Below are 20614 nucleotides of genomic sequence, written 5' to 3' on the forward strand. Positions count from 1 at the left end.
AAAAAAAAATAGTAAGAGTAGGTATAGTTATATCAGACAAATAGACTACAAGATATAGAGTATAAAAAGAGACAAACAAGGTCACTATATAATGATACAGGGGTCAATTAACAAGAGTATAAACATCTATGAATATAACAATAGAGCTCCCAAATATATAAAGCAAACATTGATAGATCTAAAGGGAAAGATAGACTGCAATACAATAATAGTAGCGGACTTCAACATCCCACTCTAAGTAATGGACAGATCATTCAGACAGAAAGTCAACAAAGACACCCTGAAGATAAACTACACACTAAACAAAATAGGCCTGACATTTACAAAACATTTCGGCCAACTGCTACAGAATACACATTCTTTTCATCATCACATGGAACATTCTCCAGAACAGACCATATCTTAGGCCACAAAACAAGTCTCAAAAAATTGAAAAAAGCTGAAATCATCAAGTATCTTTTCTGACCACAGTGGAATAAAACTAGAAATCAATATCAAGAGGAACCTCAGAAACTATACGAACACATGAAAATTCAACAGCATGCTCCTGAAAGACCAATGTGTCAATTAAGAAATTAAGAAGAAAGTTAAATTTTCTTTAAACAAAGTAATGAGAATGCAATACACCCAAATCTATAGGATACAGAAAAAGCAGTACTAAGAGGGACATTTATAGCAGTAAACACCTATATCAAAAAAGTAGAAAGACTTCAAATAAGCCACCTAATGATGAACCTCAAATAAACTAGAAAAGCAAGAGCAAACCAGGCCGGGCGTGGTGGCTCACGCCTGTAATCCTAGCACTCTGGGAGGCCGAGGTGGGCGGATCGTTTGAGCTCAGGAGTTCGAGACCAACCTGAGCAAGAGCGAGACCCCATCTCTACTAAAAATAGAAAGAAATTATATGGACAGCTAAAATATATATAGAAAAAATTAGCCGGGCATGGTGGTGCATGCCTGTAGTCCCAGCTACTCGGGAGGCTGAGACAGGAGGATCGCTTGAGCCCAGGAGTTTGAGGTTGCTGTGAGCTAGGCTGACGCCACAGCACTCACTCTAGCCTGGGCAACAGAGTGAGACTCTGTCTCAAAAAAAAAAAAAAAAAAAAAAAAAAGCAAGAGCAAACCAAACTCACAATTAGTAGAAGAAATAATAGGGATGAGAGAGAAAAAAAATGAAATTGAGATTAATACAGTATAAAAGAACAATTAAATGAAATGTTGGTTTATGGAAAAGATAAAATTGACAAACTTTTAGCTAGACTAAGTAAAAAAAGACCCAAGTAAATAAAATCAGAAATGGAAAAGGAGACCTAATAAATCAGACCACAGAAATACAAAGAATCATTAGAGGCTATTATAAACAACTAGATGCCAATAAATTGGAAAACCTAGAAGAAATGGATAAACTCCTAGACAAATATCACCTATGAAGATCGAACCATGAAGATATAGAAAACCTCAGAAAACTAATAATGAGTAATGAGATTGAAGCTGTAATAAGGTCTCCTACAAAAGAAATGCCCACAACCCAATAATATCACTGCTGAATTCTACCCAACATTTAAAGGAGAACTAATCTCAATTATACTCAAACTCTTAAAAAAAACTGAAAACATGAGAATACTTCCAAACTCATTCTATAAGGCCAGCACTAGCCTGATACCAAAATCAGACAAGGACACAACAAAAAAATAAAGCTACAGAACAATATCACTGATGAACACAGATGCAAAAATCCTCAACAAAACACTAGCCAACTCAATGCAACAACACATTAAAAAGATCATTTACCATGATCAAGTAGGATGCAACCCAGGGATGCAAGGATGTTTCAACGTGCACAAATCAATAAATGTGATACATTAATAGAACCAAAGATAAAAACCATATGATCATTTCAATAGATGCTGAAAAAGCATTTGATAAAATTCAGCACCCCTTTATGTTAAAACCCTCAAAAATGAGATATAGAAGGAAAATACCTCTAATAAAGGCCATATATTACAAATGCATAGCTGACATCACACTGATTAGGGAAAAATTAAAAGCCTTTTCTGTAAGATCTGGAACAAGACAAAGAAGGTCACTCTCACCACTTTTATTCAACATGATACTGAAAGTCCTAGTCAGAATAATTAGGCAAAAGAAAGAAATAAAGGGCATCCAAATTGGAAAGGAAGAAGTCAAATAAGCGTTGTAGATGACATGATCTTATATTCAGAAAAATCTAAAGACTCCAACAAAAAAAATATCGTAACTCATAAATGAATTTAGGAAAAGTTGCAGGATACACAATCAACATACAGAATATATTTAACCAAGGAGGTAAAATATCTCTACAAGGAGAACTATGAATCACTGAGGAAGGAAACTGCAGTTGATGTAAACAAATGGAAAAAACATATCATGCTCATGGATCGGCAAAATCAATATTGTTAAAATGCCCATACTATCCAAAGTGATTTAGAGATTTAATGCAATCCCCATCAAAATAACAACATCATTTTTCACAGATCTAGAAAAAATAGTTCTATGCTTCATTTGAAACCAGAAAAGAGCCCGAATAGCCAAAGCAACCTTAAGCAAAAGGAACAAATCTGGTTGTATCACTTTTTCAGACTTTAAGCTATACTACAAAGCTATAGGAATTAAAACAGCATGGTACTGGCACAAGAACAGAGACATAGACCAATGGAAAAGAACAGAGAACCCAGATATAAAACCATCCACATGCTGCCATCTGATCTTTGACAAAGTAGACAGCAATATACACTGGGAAAGAATCCCTATTCAATAAATGATGCTGAGAAAATTGGATAGCCACATGTAGAAGATTGAAACAAGATCATATCTCTCACCACTCACTAAAATTAATTTCAGATGGCTTAAATCTAAGACATGAAACCAGAAGAATTTTAGAATAAAATGTTGGAAAAACCCTTCTAGATATCGACCTAGACAAAGAATTTATGAAGAAGATCCCAATGACAATAACAGCAATGAGAAAAATAAATAAACAGGACTTGATTAAATTAAAAAGCTTCTGCAAAAGCCAAGAAATAATCAACAGGGCAAACAGACAACCTACAGAATGGGAGAAGATATTTGCATGCTATATAGCCAATAAAGGGCTAATAACCATAATCTACAAAGAACTCAAGCAAATCAGTAAGAAAAAAAATCAAACAACCCCGTTAAAAAGCGGGCAAGAGACATGAATAAAAACTTTTCAAAAGAAGATAGTCTAATGGCCTACAAACATATGAAAAAATCCTCAACGTCACTAATCATCAGAGAAATACAAATCAAAATCACAATGAAATATCATCTAACCCCAGTGAGAATGACTTTTATGAAAAAGTCCCAAAACAGTAGATGCTGGCATGGATGCAGAGAGATAGGAACACATATACACTGTTGATGGGACTGGAAACTAGTGCAATCTCTATGGAAAATAGTAGGGAGATTCCTGAAAGAATTAAAAGTAGGCCCACCATTTTACCCAGCAATTCCACTCCTGGGTATTTACCCAAAGGAAAAAAGGTAATTTTATCAAAAAGACACCTGCACTAGAATTTTTCTTGTAGCACAATTCACAATCACAAAGATGTGCAATCAACCCAAGTGCCCATCAATTCATGAGTGGAATAATTATACACACACACATATATAGTGCTAAGTGTCTGTCATCACTCATACCATTTGCAACAGTCTGGATGGAAATGGAGACCATTCTCCTAAGTGAAGTATTGCAAGAATGGAAAAACAAACACCATATGTACTCACTATTAAATTTAAACTAATTGATCAACACTCATATGCACAGATAGAAGTAAAACTCAAGGGAAATCAAGCAGGTAGGAGGGGGAGGAGGGGATGGGTGAAATCACACCTAAAAATGTATACTATCTGGGTGATGGGCATACTTATAACTTTGACTCAAGCGGTACAAAAGCAATCCATGTAACCAAAACATTTGTACCCCTGTAATATTCAGAAAATTTTTTAAAAAATCAACATATAAAAATCAGTACCATTTATATATACTGTCAGGGTTGAGTTTGGAAGGGTGTTGTGTCCTGGTTCTTTGGCTCCTTGCTTGGAGGAATTAAAAAATCAGGGCTGGTGTGACAGAGTGATGACAGACACTTAGCATTTCCACACAAGCAGCTATTATTGCATGCTATTTTGCACAGAAATAGAAAGTGAAAGGATGTTTCCTGAGGGGAAACAGGTCTTTCTCCAGGAACGGAGAAGACCCTGGGGTTTTACCACACTTCTGCTTTCATGTCTGTGCTTTATGATATGCTAAATGGTTGGTGGAATATTAACTATTTTCCTAGGAAAAGGATGGTACTGGCATAAAAGCAGACACATAGACCAATGGAGCAAAATAGAGATATCAGATATAAATCCACACATTTACAGTCAATTCATTTTTGATAAAAGCACCAAGAACAAACAATAATAGGTAAAGAACAGTCTCTTCAATGAATGGCTCTGGGAAAACTGGATAACCATGTGCAGAAGAATGAAACTAGACCCCTATCTCTCACTATATATAAAAATCAAAATGTATTAAAGACACAAATGTAAGAACTGAAACTATGAAAGTACTATGAGAAAACACTGGGGAAATGTTCTAGGACATTTGTCTGGGAAAATATTTGGGGGTAAGATCTCAAAAGCACAGGCAACAAAGTAAAAATAGGGACTGCATCAAGCTAAAAAGCTTCTGCACAGTAAATAGTCAACAAAGTGAAGAGACAGTCCACAGAATGGGAAAATATATATGTAAACTATTCATATGACAAGGGATTAATAACCAGAATATATAAGGAGCTCAAACAAAAGCAAAAAAACCCCACAAATAATCCAATAAAATGTGGACAAAAGACCTGAATAGACATTTCTCAACATACAAATGGCCAACAGGTGTATGAAAAAATGCTAAACATCAGGAATCAAAGAAATTCAAATCAAAACCACAATGGGCTATCATCTGAGTTAAAATGGCTTTTTATCAAAAAGGCAGGGAATAATGGATGCTGGCGAGGATGTGGAGAAAGGGGAATCTTCACACACTATTGGTGAGAATGTAAATTAGTATAGCCACTATAGAAAACTGTATGAAGTTCCTCAAAAAACTAAAAATAGAACTACCACATGATCCAGCACACCTACTTTTGGGTAAATTTCCAAAGAAAATAAAATCACTGTCTCAAAGACATATCTGTTCTCCTATGTGCATTGCAACATTATTCAATGGATAAAGAAAATGTTACAAGTTGAGCTTCCTTAATTTGTATATTCGAAATCTGAAATCTCCAAAATCCAAAACCTTTGGGCACTGACATGATGCCACAAGTGGAAAATTCCACATCTGACTTCATGTGATAATTTGCAAAGTTTTGTTTTATGCACAAAACTATTAAAAATATTGTATAAAATTGCCACAAGGCTATGTGTATATGGTGTATATGAGCCATAAATGAACTTTGTGTTTAGACATGGGTTATATCCCCAAGATATTACGTATATACAAATATTCCAAAATCCAAAAAATCCAAAATCCAAAACACATCTGGTCTCAAGCATTTCAGATGAAGAATACTAAACCTGTGTGTGTGCGTTGCTAAGTGAAATGAGAAAAGACAAGTCTTTCATGATTTCGCTTATACGTGGAATCTATAAAAGTCAAACTCACATAAAAAGAGTATAATGTTGGTTACCAGGGGCTTGGAGGTGTGGGAAAATAGAAAGGATGTTGGTCAAAGTATACAAACTTTCAGTTATAAGATGAATAAGTTCTGGATATCTAACGTACAACATGGTGACCTTAGTTAATAATGTGTTGTATATTAGAAACTTGCTAAGAAATTAGATCTTAAGTGTTCTCAACAAAGAAATAGTAGCCATGTGAGGTAATATACATGTTAATTAGCTTGATTGTGATAATCATTTCACAATGTGTGTGTATATATATATATCAAAGTATCATATTGTACACCTTAATTATATACAATTTTTACTTATTAATCATACCTCAACAAAGGTGGGGCAAAAAGAGTAAAGAGAAAAGCCACAGAATGGAAGAATATTTTTTCAATGCATATTATCTGAGAAAACACTTGTATTTAGAACTTTGAAAGAACTCCTACAATAATAAAAAGGAATATAATCAAATAAAAATTAGCCAAAGTGCTGGCCATTTCACAAAAATAAGGCCAGTGAATACTTGAAAAAGTGCTCAACACCATTTATTACTAGAGAAATACAAGTTAAAACCACAATGAGTAAATGTTTCACAGTTACAAGATTAACACTAAAAAGATGGACAACACTAAATATAGGTGAGGATATAGAGGTTCTGAAGGAAAAGATATGAGCTTTACTCATCTCTAGGCCCCTACGAATTAGTGTTACACTTGTAAATAAGAGGGTTTTAAATAATTATTCAATGGATGGTTGAACAGTAGGGGGGAAAGGTGGCAGGGGACAGTAGGAGGGCAAATATGAGAGCAGCAGGAAAGAAAAAAGGAGAAAAAGGGGAAAATGGACAGAAGAAAAATTAGAATCACATGGGCTCGCTATTTAAGTGAAAGCCACACAGCCTTTAAATTGTACAGTATAAAAGTAAAATATATTTGTAAAATATAACAAGTATCAAAACAATCCCTCTTTTTAAAAAATCTAAAACAATTTCATAAATTAATTACCAAGAAAATACAGGATGTTCTGTTATGCAACCAACTTGGCAGGACCTGAAATACAAGAAATCCTGCATTCTATAAAGAAAAAAGACAAACATAAAAATGAATTACTACTTCAGATCCTCTTCCAAAATTTTTCAGTATATTTTACTGTTTTGACAAGTTATTCTTATGAAGTTTTCTGAGCATTAAACATGTTCCGCCATCACTATTAATACTAAAGGCCCAAATTTATTCAGATCTGTGTTTACCAAATGCTGCTTAAATGTGCCCTCCTATACATTTAGGATTCAAATCACAGAGGACTTAGTTTAGTTCTAGAATACCATTTGAATAACAATTTTATATTTTCTGGGTAATTCAGATTATGTAGACATAAAATTGTACATTCATACCACAAAAGTAAACTGATATTTTTCCTAAACCTTGCTCTATGTTGAATAAAATCAGGTTTGTTATCCTATACTCCAGATCACCTTTCAGCAATCACAGTGACATGGCTTTCCTTTAAACTACCACCACTGTGCCCAGCTATGCTCTACCAAGAGGTGGGGTCTGGAATTAATCTTGTTATCAAAGGTAGGAAGTCTTAGATATAAGCCATGAATACTCATATATTGCAAATATCCATTATATTCTTCTATTAATAAACGTTTGAAACCAAGTGAGAGTGACAGGTAAACACAAGGCCTAAAAACACATCATATCCTCGTGCTCTGCCTTCCAAAAAATTTGGAAGTTGAACAAATATATCTTCATGTTGAAATAATACTTACTGAATATCTTCCATATGTACTCTGTCCCCAGAATTTTCCCTTGATTCTCAGGAATCCCTGTAGTCACGAGCTTAACCAATTTCAGCATTCTTTACTTCAGATCTTTGTTTCCACTTTTCCCAATTAAAATACTCCCATTCATCATTCCCTTGTGGATTTCTTCTCTGCTAGATTATACACTGTATAACAGAATAAAGAAATTTACACACATGAACAAATAGTTAACTAGATGGTGTTTACCCTTCCATGTAATATTTTAACATTGACATGGGGTCCTCTAAAGAAAAATATAACATACATAATACTAGTGGTACTGGTTATTCCACAAATCAGGCCTCTGGTGCTGACATTCATAATGCTAGTTAGTCTCCCCTTGGAACATGTACATGACAGAAAAGGCACCTCTGGGGTAAGGCGATGTTGTCTACTTGCCTTCAAAATTTTGAAGGCAAAGGAACCATGCTGTCTTCACACTTTTCCCAAAGAAATAATTCAGCACTCACTCAGCCTTACATGAAAAGCTTTTGTATTTGGCACCACCACTGTGTAGTAAAGGGTCAACTCAGCGGGCCTGTGTTGTCCAAATCCTGCACATTCCAAAAAGGTCCTTAGGATTGACCTTTGATAGGCTCCTAGAAGATATATCACCTCTAAGTTCTTAGAGTATCCTGCCTTATAAGAATGTTTTTGTATACCTAGAGCCTTGGGCCATACCAGATAGAATATGCTAATAATGTGATTTATGGTGAACACCTGGGGCCCTGAGCCACAGTGTATCAATTTGATGGGGGTTGGAGAGGAGGGATGCTGGAGACTGAATAGCTAAGGTCAGTCATGCACTCCATTCCTATGGGGCTGACCCCCTATGAGACCCTGGCCACCAAGTCTCAGATGAGCTATCCTGTTTAACAACATTTTTCACATGTTGTCACAAATGGTTGCTGAGAGAATTAAGTACTGTCTACGTGACTCCACTGGGAGAGGAAAACTGGAAGCCTGTGCCTGTCTCTCCTGGACTCTGCCTTATGCACCTTTACCCTTTGCTGATTTTAATCTGTATTATTTCACTGTAATAACCATAATGATGACTATCACAGCTTTTCTAAGTTCTATAAGTCCTTTTAGCAAATCATCCAACTGAAGGGTGATCTGCGGGATCCACAACACAACCATGTTTTCTTATTTCATTCACACAAAAGATAAAATAGGCTTCTGCTGATAAGCTGAGATATATACATATATATAAACTAGCATACATATGTGCATATACACACTCACCAGATATGAAATTAATTTACTACCATAACCAACAACCATTCTGACAAACTTTAAGAAAAGACAAGTGCGAAGACGAGGGTTATTTATATTCAGACAAATGGTAGACAAGTCTACACAACAGCCCAAAGGCAAAATACCAATGGCTCTGGAAGAGAGACAAATTAGCCTGGCATTTTTAATTAAAACTGGGCTGTTTCCTGGAATGCATAGTTGTTTTTTTTTTTTTTTTAACTTTTCTCTCACCACAGAAAAGAGCCACATATTTTTAAGAGCATTTCTAAAATAAAAAATGCATGTATTACATTTGTGCATCTATTAAAGTGCATTAATTTTATCTTTATTGGGTTTCCCCTAATATTCATACTGTAATTGAAATTTTCATAACTAAAATATACACCTGTGAAAAGAAAAGTTGAGGGCACAAAAGTAAATTCTAAACTGAGTTTTGACTTCCTGACATTTTTTTATTAACACTTATAGCCTATTTTATTCATCCAAAGTTATTATGAAATGTTCTGGCCTATACAAATGGGACATACAGAAAAGTATAAAATCCCATCGATGAGAACAGAAAATAGAAGCAAAACCAATGTAATATCCTGAAACTCCTACATCTCCTATATTTCATAGGCCGAAGAGTACCGTGCCAGCCATGGTAAAGTGATACAGAAGCAGTCTTGCACTTTGGTGCCTTTCCACCTCCTTCCTTTCAAGGTTCCCTAACCTCTCTCCTTTCTGGATATGCATTACTCAGGATGCTCCCCTGAATCCTGGATAAGATGACACCACAGGTCCCCAATTTCTTTTCTCTTTATCAAATATTGCTCCACTTGCTTCTTGTCTTGTCCATGTGTCTTGGGTAGTAACAGGCTCATCAGATAAGGTAAGTAGATCCTGGCTCCTAAGCTGACCAGTCTAACTTTACTATCCAGTTAATCATTACACTCGATTTCCACTAGAGTAGTTTTCCTGTAAGTAGAGTACCCTAGAAAGAGAGGAGCAAATTCTTGATGTGAAGCTCCAACCATAAGTCAACTGACAATGAATTTTGTTTTCCCACTCAAGTAACTATTGACTCATATCCTTAAGTGAGAACAGCCTTGCTGAAACCTGGCAATAACTTCGGCCCTATTGAGAAAATTGGGTACTTTTTCCTTCCCCTTAAAGATAACCAGTTCTTCTCTGGTCATCTCTGGATTAATATTCAACTCAAATTGGATTAGGGAATTCAATCTCCTGTACAAATACCTTTTGCAAAGTAGCAAGAAGTACAACACATTTTTCTCATCTATTCTATTTGGGATGTTGATCATTCCAAAAAGCTGTGAACACTACATACTCCATAAACTGAGACCAGCAGAGAAGCCATTATTTGTATTTGATGTTCTTCTGTCCCACTTTCTGGGCCATTTTGCTCAAGCTCATCAAAACCTTTGTGCCCCTTCTTCGACATTTGATTAACAAATGAGTTGTCATGCAAACTCTATGACAGACACTGTACTATTTGCCAAGTTATGTTTCTCATTCAAACTCTGATGTTTCTGGATGATGGTACTTTCCCTCCCATAAAATTTATTTGCGTTTTCACAGTGACTTATAATGCTCAGGAAGTAACTCTAATTGTGAATGCTGTACATCATTGAAGTGGACGGTGAGTGATATATCTGAAGAAATATCATTGATATATTTTCTAGTATCCCTCAAATCATAACCTTATATGAACCATCAACTAGTCTACCTACTAAAAACAATAGCTAAACCCCTGACCACAAATTTTTTTCAAGTGACCTATTCAGATAATTATGCTTATACCCACTGAATCATTCTTTCAAAACATCCTATACTAGTCAGAGACATTTCCTATAGGAAGACCATTTCTGCAAGTGAACGACTATAGGTGATTCAGAACAATGTCTAAACATTTGCACTCTTGCTCTATTGTGGTATTGCTTTCACTATGTCCTGAAGTCCTCTTTAGATTAAAAGTAGCCTCTCAGCAGCCTCTCTTAGACCTCTAGAATAAAGATTTCATATTGCAAGAACAGACCAAAACCTGATGTTTATAATCCTGAGTAATCACGACGAAGCTAAATAATAATCAGCACACTACACTTACGAAGAAGGAAAGTTGAAAAGAGTGTAAGCTGTTTTACAAATATATCCCTATAAAATGAAGTACATGCATAGAAACGGGCCTGGAAACATGTTCACCCAGGAGATACAGTGGTTATATCTGGGTAATAAAGTTAGGAATAATTTTCAGAAATATTTTGCTTGATTATATTTCTAAATGTTTCTATAATAAATATTTTATAATCATTCAACTATTTTTATTTTGGCTTTATAGCCATGTTTTTTATTTTTTTATTTTTTTTATTTCAGGATATTCTGGGGGTACAAACATTTTGGTTACATGTTATGACTTTGCCTCACCCAAACCATGATTTGAGGTGTGCCCTTTCCCTCCTACAATGCTCAGCGCATCCATTACTTGTGAGTTTACCCACCCCCGACCCCCCAACCCCCAAAGAATGTGGGGGCACTACCATGTGAGCGCCTTATGCTCAACATCTCTAACCATTAGGGAAATGGAAAACAAAACCACAATGAGATATCACCTAACCCCAGTGAGAATGGCCTTTATCAAAAAAGCCCAAAACACCAAACGCTGGCGAGGATGTGGAGAGACAGGAACACTCTTACACTGCTGGTGGGACTGCAAATTAGTGCAATCTCTGCAGGAAATAATTTGGAGATACCTCAAAGAGCTAAAAATAGAAATACCATTTGATCCAGCAATAGCACTATTAGGCATCTATCCAAAGAAACAAAAGACATTCTATAATAAAGATATCTGCACTCGAATATTTAACTATTTTCAATAAAAATAATTAAAATATGTATATGGACACTAAGGAGTATTTAAAAGAAATAGATTTTAAGATGGTAGACGTTTGTAAATAATATTCTATTAAGGTATTTTAAGCATCTAGCTCAGTGTCTAACACCTAGAAAGTAAATAATAAATGTTGGTAGAATAAGAAAAAAATTGTGTGTTCCTTTCTACACAAGGAGTGATCTTAGCATTTTAGCTGCATTTAATTTGAACAGCTGAAATACCTATTTCTTTATTGGTAAGTTTTAAGACTGGCTTGTATTTTGGCTATTATCTGATAAACTCTCTTTCCTCCATATTTATCCCATTTGTCCAACTTTGAAAACTGAATTGGGCCCACAGTGAAAGAATCCTCTATTTGATTATGTTACTTTGGTGTAGCAATATTGTTGGAGGATTAATCCATGAGCATTAGTCTAAATCACAAAAATTTGACCCTAAACTCTCAAACCTTCCCATAAAAAAATTTAAGGGTCAAGATATTACCAAAATTATCTCCATGAAACAACTGAAGATTCTCTGATGCATGTTTTTGTGTGTTCTTCTTTAATTTCAAGCATTACCAACACTCAATCATTACAGAATAAAAGATTTTTATCTCATGACTTTCGGTAACAGTCAATGTGTGTGGGTTGAAAAGTTAGCTCTTCATCATTTATTTATTTATTCTTTAGCACTATGCTTACAATTTTGGAAATTGCCATTGGGTATACATTGGTGCCTAGTTTATGCTGACTTGGTAAATTAGCTAATCTCACTCTAGACATGGAAAACTCATTTAGTACGTATATTCTCTATCATTCTTTTTTTCTTCAAAAACTTAACTACATTAAAGTAATATGACATCTATACTAAAGGAAAGTTATATCTTTAGAATAAGACTTAAAGAAATGAAAAGCATTTTGGTTCATAAAACCTCTATGGTTATTATTATTTCCTAAAGTAGCCTTGATTCCCTTTGAGGGAGAAGTAAAAAATTACACTTAGGATACTGTGAATCTCTTTCTTGGAACCAAAAGCTTTCTTTAGCTCATGAATGTTTACTGCAGTAGTTTGGAACTGTAGGACAACTGTCATAAATAATTCATTATAGAATTTTCTTGCATGCAAGATTGACTTTTAGCTGCCCATTAAAGTATCTTAAGAGAGAGGCTGCAGCTGTTTTCACCCATGCCCTCAGCTTCCAACCTGTTTCCTCTCCTTCATGGCAAACAGAGGAGAGCAACAGAAAGAGAAGTGTGTGTCAGGTTCCAGCCTATAGTTACCATTAAGTTCCCAGTTTGTACAAGTAAATGGATGACGTTTCCATTCACTGAGATAGGGAACACTGAAAGAGGACCAGGTGTTCAGGTCAAGTTCTATGTTTCCCTTTCGTCTTTCAGTACTTCTCAATACCAAGTACTCAGAAAACTCATGCAGCCATATGCCTAGCCAGGGCAAGACCTTCCTTCTAGGCTATCATTCTAGACTCCCTTTTTCCCCCACCACCCTGACATGTATAACATCCTGGTTCTGTGTCCTATTCCTCCAGAAATCTTTCATTCATGGTTTATTTGAGAAACAAATACCAACTAAGGCATTAATGGGGGTCAAATAGTATTAAATGTTCTTTCATCCATCTAAGCAAAATTGAGCTATAACTTTAGCTTCAAAAAAATCAAGTTAACAGTGGGAATTTGGAGTCCTATAGCAGTGTCAAGAAGGGATAAATTTTTGTGCAAGTGGACATTTCAGTGCTCAAATTATAACATCATTTTAGTCCCTAGTCTCAATAAGATATCAAAGCAAACCCAGATATCCTCCCCTGCATGAAACTTCCCCCAGTCCTTCTAGGCAGAAATGACAACTCTTTGAATTGAACTCACCTAAAATTTTCTTTTAAAATTTGGTTTTACAGGGAACTTACTTTAATATTTAATATTTTTATCCAGTTTACCAGTGCATATACATTCTTCCATACCAAAAACTTGACTCAATTCACATACACTTTCTTCCTTCACTCCCTCATCCATTCCCTTCTCTTGTCCTCTTATACACACACACTCTTCCCTACTCCTAACACAGTGCTTTGCAAATAGTGCATGCTCAGTCAATGGCTATGGAAAAAACAGATTGTAGAAGAAAGATTATAAAGTCCATGGACTTTATCTGTACATGAAGAAAGGCATTTTATTCTGGCCTATGATTAAAACTTAACCCAAGCAATCAATTTTTGTCTCTTCTAATCACAGCAATAATATGGATCTTCCAAAGCCTTGTCTAAATCACATTTGCTTCTGGCTTTTATCAAAAAGACAGGCAATGACAAATGCTGGCATGGAAGTGGAGAAAGGCAAACACTTGTACACTGTTGATAAGAATGTAAATTCATGCAACCACTATGGACAACAGTATGGAAGTTCCTGAAAAAAAACTAAAAATAGAATTACCATATGACCCAGCAATCCTGCTGCTGGGTATATGTCCAAGGGAGGGGAATTCAATATTTCAAAAAGATATCTGCATTCCCATGTTTATTGCAGCACTATTCACAATTGCCAAGATTTGGAATCAACCTAAGGGCCCATCAATGGATAAAGAAATTGGGGTATATTTGCATGTAATGGAATATTTTATAGCCACAAATAAAGAATGGAATTCTGCCATTGCAACAACATGGATGGAACTGGAGAACATTATGTTAAGTGAAATAAGCCCAGCACAGAAAGACAAATCTTGCATATTTTCACTTATGTGTGAGATAAATATTAAAAATAATTGATTTCATGGAGACAGAGTAGAATTACAGTTATCGGAGGCTGGGAAGGTAGCGAGGAGTGGGGGATAGAGTGGGGATGGTTAATGGGTACAAAAATATAGTTAGATAATCAGGCCGGGTGCGGTGGCTCACGCCTGTAATCCTAGCACTCTGGGAGGCCGAGGTGGGCGGATCGTTTGAGCTCAGGAGTTCGAGACCAGCCTGAGCAAGAGCGAGACCCCATCTCTACTACAAATAGAAAGAATTTATATGGACAGCTAAAAATATATAGAAAAAATTAGCCGGGCATGGTGGCGCATGCCTGTAGTCCCAGCTACTCGGGAGGCTGAGACAGGAGGATTGCTTGAGCCCAGGAGTTTGAGGTTGCTGTGAGCTAGGCTGACGCCACGGCACTCACTCTAGCCTGGGCAACAGAGCGAGACTCTGTCTCAAAAAAAAAAAATATATATATAGTTAGATAATTAGATAGAATGAACAATATTTGATAGCACAACAAAGTGACTATAATCAACAATAAGTTGTGGTATACTTTAAAAACCTAAGACTGGAATTCGAATGTTCCCAACACAAAGAAAGGATAAATGCCTGAGGTGATGGATTTGAGTAATGTACACTGTATGCCTGTATCAAAATGTAACATGTGCCTTACAAAAATAGATAACTATTATGTACTCATAATACAAATTTTTAAAAAATCAAAAAAAAATCACATTTGATATTATTTTCCATTTCTCTTGCAAACTAAAGAAACTATATGTTTTAAAGCTTTGACATTTTATCTAATGCCAAGGTCAAGAGTTAAGATTTCTCCTTAAGATGCCATGAGACAAAAGACAAATATAAATCATATAGACTAATCTATAAGAAAACACAATTAATTTAAACCATAATAATGTAAAATGGTGATCATTTGAAAAAACAGTTTGGTATGCAAAGTAACATACAAAATTTCAAGGAGCATATTTATACTTCGTAACCACCACCAATTTCAAGCATTTTAGAAGTCCATTGTTTCCCAATAACAGATATGAAAATTATGGATTGTTAACTACTTACTAAGGCAGCTCCTCTAATATTTTTCTTTCTACATTGTATTTCAATTATTTGTTTTTATCTTTCTCCCTCCACTAGAATACAAGCCTGATGGTAGAAGAGTTTTGTCCATTTTGTTTACTGCTATATTCCTAGCACTTAGAACAGTGTCTGGCATTTAGATGCAAGAGGTTGTTAAATAAGTGACAGGATGAATGATACCATTAAATTTATTTAAAAGTGATAGAGGCCGGGCGCGGTGGCTCACGCCTGTAATCCTAGAACTCTGGGAGGCCGAGGCGGGTGGATTGCTCAAGGTCAGGAGTTCGAGACCAGCCTGAGCGAGACCCCGTCTCTACTAAAAATGGAAAGACATTATATGGACAACTAAAAATCTATATAGAAAAAATTAGCCGGGCATAGTGGCGCATGCCTGTAGTCCCAGCTACTCGGGAGGCTGAGGCAGTAGGATCGCTTAAGCCGAGGAGTCTGAGGTTGCTGTGAGCTAAGCTGACGCCACGGCACTCACTCTAGCCTGGGCAACAAAGTGAGACTCTGTCTCAACAAAAAAAAAAAAAAAAAAGTGATAGAATTTCAAGTTTTTAAAAATACCTTATTATTCAAACTTTTAAATGACTACAATAGTCCCTAATGTGTTTCAATCAGTGCCACTTATTATCTTTACCTCCAAAGCTTTGCCATTTTGAAAAGCATCAATACAGATAATAAGAAAACACTTCTGTCTTCTTCAAAGCTTTAAGGGTGAAATCACTTTTAGAATTGTAATATAAAGTCAGACACATAAAGAATTTAATTTCCTTGGTTTGATTGCTCTGTTTTCAGCTGTTCCAATCAGCTCATTGACCAAAATAATACAGAGTTGATCTATAAAGTAGATATAGCATAGCATGTCAAGTATTGGGGAAGATGTTTTATGCAATTCAAATTTCTTCTAAGAGTGAATTGCTTATGAAGCTTTAAACAACATATTTCCCCCTCTGCCATCTTCCCTCCTATATTGCCTATCACCTACTCCAAGCATTTCTGAGAATTAATGTTCAATTTCCATGGACTCCACCCAAGTGAATAGGCTGAGAAACCTGTAGTATTTAAAAAGCTTTGTTTTTAAAGAACAAGACAAGTACACCTAATATCCCTCTTTAAGCAGTGAGAGAGGTTTCAACATCAAAAGCATGTTTTCAACCTCCACCAGCTCATAAACTTTAATGTCCTTATTATCATTTGTTTGGTTGGTTATATGATCATTTCTGACACCACTATTATCAACTTCTGTCTATTAATGTCATTTCATGACTTGTAAGTAATATAGCAGAAGCAAAGTAAAACAGCCAGCAAGTTGAATGGCTTGGCTTCCACAAATACACCTCATCTTACTACTGGTTTTTGCCAAACCTAACTCTTCCATCCCATCCTAGCTCGGGATACTTTTAAAAACCTTGCAAAAAATAATTTGAAAATGCTTAAAATGTGTCTTAAGGGACAAGACCTTTATTATTCTCAAATTCTACCAGAAATTGGTCCCATAAGTCTTAGTGTTTTAACAAAAGGATCACACCAAAAATATTCAATATGCTGAGAACATTTAAGGCTCTAATATCACCTAAAGCATAATAAGATAGAGTCCCTTACACACCTTATAGGCCAGTAACATTCAAAAGGATCTTTTCTTATCAGTGAAATGTGCACCATCCCTTCTCTCCAGTCAAAAAAAAAAAATCTTACATAGCAGCTTGGTCTATAAAACATGTAAGAAGAGTGGCTCTTGTTGAAGTGAGGAAAACCAGGAGATCTACAAGCTTGAGAGCTTGTGAAGTCAGGCCTCAGCCACCAGGAAACCAGGCTGATAGGCAAGGCAATAAAGGGTCAGGGAATCAGACAAAAAAAAAATTAGGTCAACAAGGGATAAGACTTAGGCATGGATAGGTTTTGGGGTAAGAGGAATATGGAATGAGCAACAAGAGAGAAGGTATAGATCCAGAGCCAGACTGTGAATCTGGCCCACCCATACTGCTACCTCCAAGACCACATACCTCAGACCATCCCTGTTAAGCACAATGGTAACTAAGTTGCTACAGTGTAGTGATATACTTGAGAACCTGAATTACCTATAATGATTAGGTGGCTATGTGGTAAAAATAGCCAGAAGTGTGCCAGATGCTAAAGTTAACCCGACCCCAAGGTTACTGGGCAATTTGCCTTCCTTCATCTCCACAGCTAATGCTAAGGGGCCATCAGCAAGCTAATGTGAATTCCATTTGCTCTCCCAAGTGCAGGATTGAATTTACACATATTCACTCTGTCTATTTGAGTCTAATCAAAGGATTTCTTCAAAAGGATGTCCAAGATAGGGATATGGTTTGAGACCCTGGAACAGATTCAAACTACCTAGTCCCCAATGAGTGATGGGCAACAACTCTGGCCCCCAAAGGCTGACCTGTATGTACTTAATGAAGGTTTGTTCCAATAGATAAGTAGCTACAAGGTTATGCTGAGACTCAGGAATGTGACTCCTTACATTTTGGCAGACTATTTCAATAAAGAGAATGCCAAAACATAGCCATGAAAGTATAATATAGCATTTATATCCTCACAGAATATTTCTTAAAAATCAATTAAAGAAAAAGAGTAAGGAAGAGAGAGAGAAGAGAAGGGGTGGGAGGGGAGTCTTACACCAAGAGTATCAAGAGGATCTGCCTCTTAAAACATTTCTGCCCCTGGCTTAGTGCAGAACTGTAGCCAGGTCTCTTCCTCCTTCTGGGCCTCAAGTTCTCCAATGTAAAATGGCTTTAGTCTGAATGATCTGTGCATCTCTTACAGCTCTCAGCCTCTGGTTCTATATACATATCCCTTTATAAACTGGATTTCAGTTGTGGGTGCAAAGATCATAGAAGGACCACATAAGTCTTCCTCTTTTTGCATCTTTCCCTCGTCTTCTAATTAAATCTTCATTTTCCATTTTTCCTAACAGTAATTTATGTACCCTCCCACCAGGCAATTTCTGCCCCATTTGATAGCAATAAAGAATAATTTCTTTTATTCTAAATTAAGGGCTACAGGAATCTCTGAACCCACCCAAACCTATTATTTATAAGGATATTTCTAGAGAGAATAGGAGACTGCTATCTAATGTAGTAGACAATACCATCCACAACACCTGCCTGTTATCCTCAAAGCAGCCTTCAGAGCCCTTGGATAAGGTATATTAGGCCCAGGAATTAATGATGGTGGGGTAAGTAGAGGAAAGAAGATAGCACTGTGCACAAACGCCTTATCTCTGGATCCCATGATTTCACAGTCATTCCAACAGTGGGGGATACAGTAAGACACGTCTGCTGGATGGGAGAAATATTGTATCACTATTGTTGTTTATAATTTTTGGTGTATGATCATAATAAAATGCAGACTGACTTTTAGTATCATTATTTTTTCTAGATCCTCTACAGACAGTGCCCATGCAAAGTTGGCATGAAGAAGTGAAATGTAAAGGAAACATACCTATAGTAATGAAGACTTTGGTCCTAACAACAAGAATAGTCACTAAGCACCTGTGGTAGGCTGAATAATTGCCTCCCAAAGATCCCCAGGTCGTAATCCATGAAACCTGTGAATGTTACCTTATATGGCAGATGTATTTAAGTTAAGGATCTTGAGATGGGAAGATTATTCTGGATTATTCAGGTGAGCCCTAAATGCAATCACAGATATCCTTATGAGGGAGGCAGAGAGATATTACCACAGACAAGAGAAGGTGGCAATATGACATTAGAAGCATCAACTGAAATGATATGGGCACAAGCCAAGGAAAGTCAATAGCCACCAGAAGTTGGAAGAGGCAAGGTACAGAAGGAACCAACCATGCTGACACTTTTGATTTTGGCCCTTTAGGACTCACTGCAGACTTCTGACCTCCATAACTATAAAAATACATGTTGAGAGATCAAAGATGGCGGAGTGGTGGTGACGGCCTGAATCTGCGCTCCCGGGAAGGAAGGCATCGATCCGGACCTGCCACAACGCTAGAAGACCGCTCCCACACAGGAACAGCGGTGTGAATCCACGGAGAATCAGCGTGGGACAAACAGAGCGAGTGAGGTCTGAGGTGAACGAAAATTGGGAACGCGGGACAGACACTAGCCAGCGGAGCGCGGGTCGGATACACCCGCCCCCAGCCGGGGTGGGTGCAGCCTCTCGGGAAAGCGGCTAGCCCTCCGCTCCCAATTGAACAGAGCCCTGACCCAGGCCAGCACAGAATCACTGAGGGATACGTGGCGCATTGGAGACAGGAGGCTTTTTTTGCGAAATTACCTTAGAACCTGGGGGATCTCAGCTGAGACAGCGCTTGGCGAGGAGGGACGGATCTGCCCCAGGGCAGAAAAACACAAAAGACTCCCGGACAGCAAATAGCGTTGTACCCCGTGCTGCCTTTTTCGGCAGTTCTCCAGCCGGTCAGCCCTGGTGCGTGTCCTTGCTGGCCAGCCCCTGGGCAGTGGCGGTCTCTGCCTGCCGGGGAGCCGGTCCCCTCCAGCCCCGGAGCTTGGCAGGCGCCATCTTGAAAGCGAGAGCGAAACGGCTCGGGAGCCAAAAAGTGCCCAGCGGCTCTTTCTGCCGGTGCTGCCTTTTTCGGCGGTTCTCCAGCCGGTCACCCCCGGTGCGTGTCCTTGCTGGCCAGCCCCTGGGCAGTGGCGGTCTCTGCCTGCCGGGGAGCCGGTCTCCTCCAGCCCCGGAGCTCTGCAGGCGCCATCTTGAAAGCGAGGGCGAAACCGCTCAGGAGCCATAAAGTGCCGAGCGGCTCTCTTTGCCCGGCGCCCTCCGCTGGTCTCTGAACCAACGCCAGGAGTACGGGATATGCCGGGGCTGCACTCGGGGTGAAGGGGCAGAGCTGCGCTAAGGCAAAAAAAAAAAAAAAAAAAAAACACGAACAAGAAGAATAGGCTCGCCGAACTATATATTTTACTCTTGGTAAATTTCTTCTGGGTTTTGTTTGTTTGTTTGTGTTTGTTTTTGTTTTTTTGGGGTTTTTTCTTTTTTTTCTTTCCTTTTCTTTTCTTTTTCTTTTTTCTTCCGGCGGCGGACAGCCTCGGCGGGCACCTTTGCCCTCTGGGCCTCTGGCTGCCGCGCCTTTTTGAGCGCGGAGGTTGGA

The sequence above is a fragment of the Eulemur rufifrons genome, chromosome 30 (assembly GCF_041146395.1).
Source record: "Eulemur rufifrons isolate Redbay chromosome 30, OSU_ERuf_1, whole genome shotgun sequence".
NCBI lineage: Eukaryota > Metazoa > Chordata > Mammalia > Primates > Lemuridae > Eulemur > Eulemur rufifrons.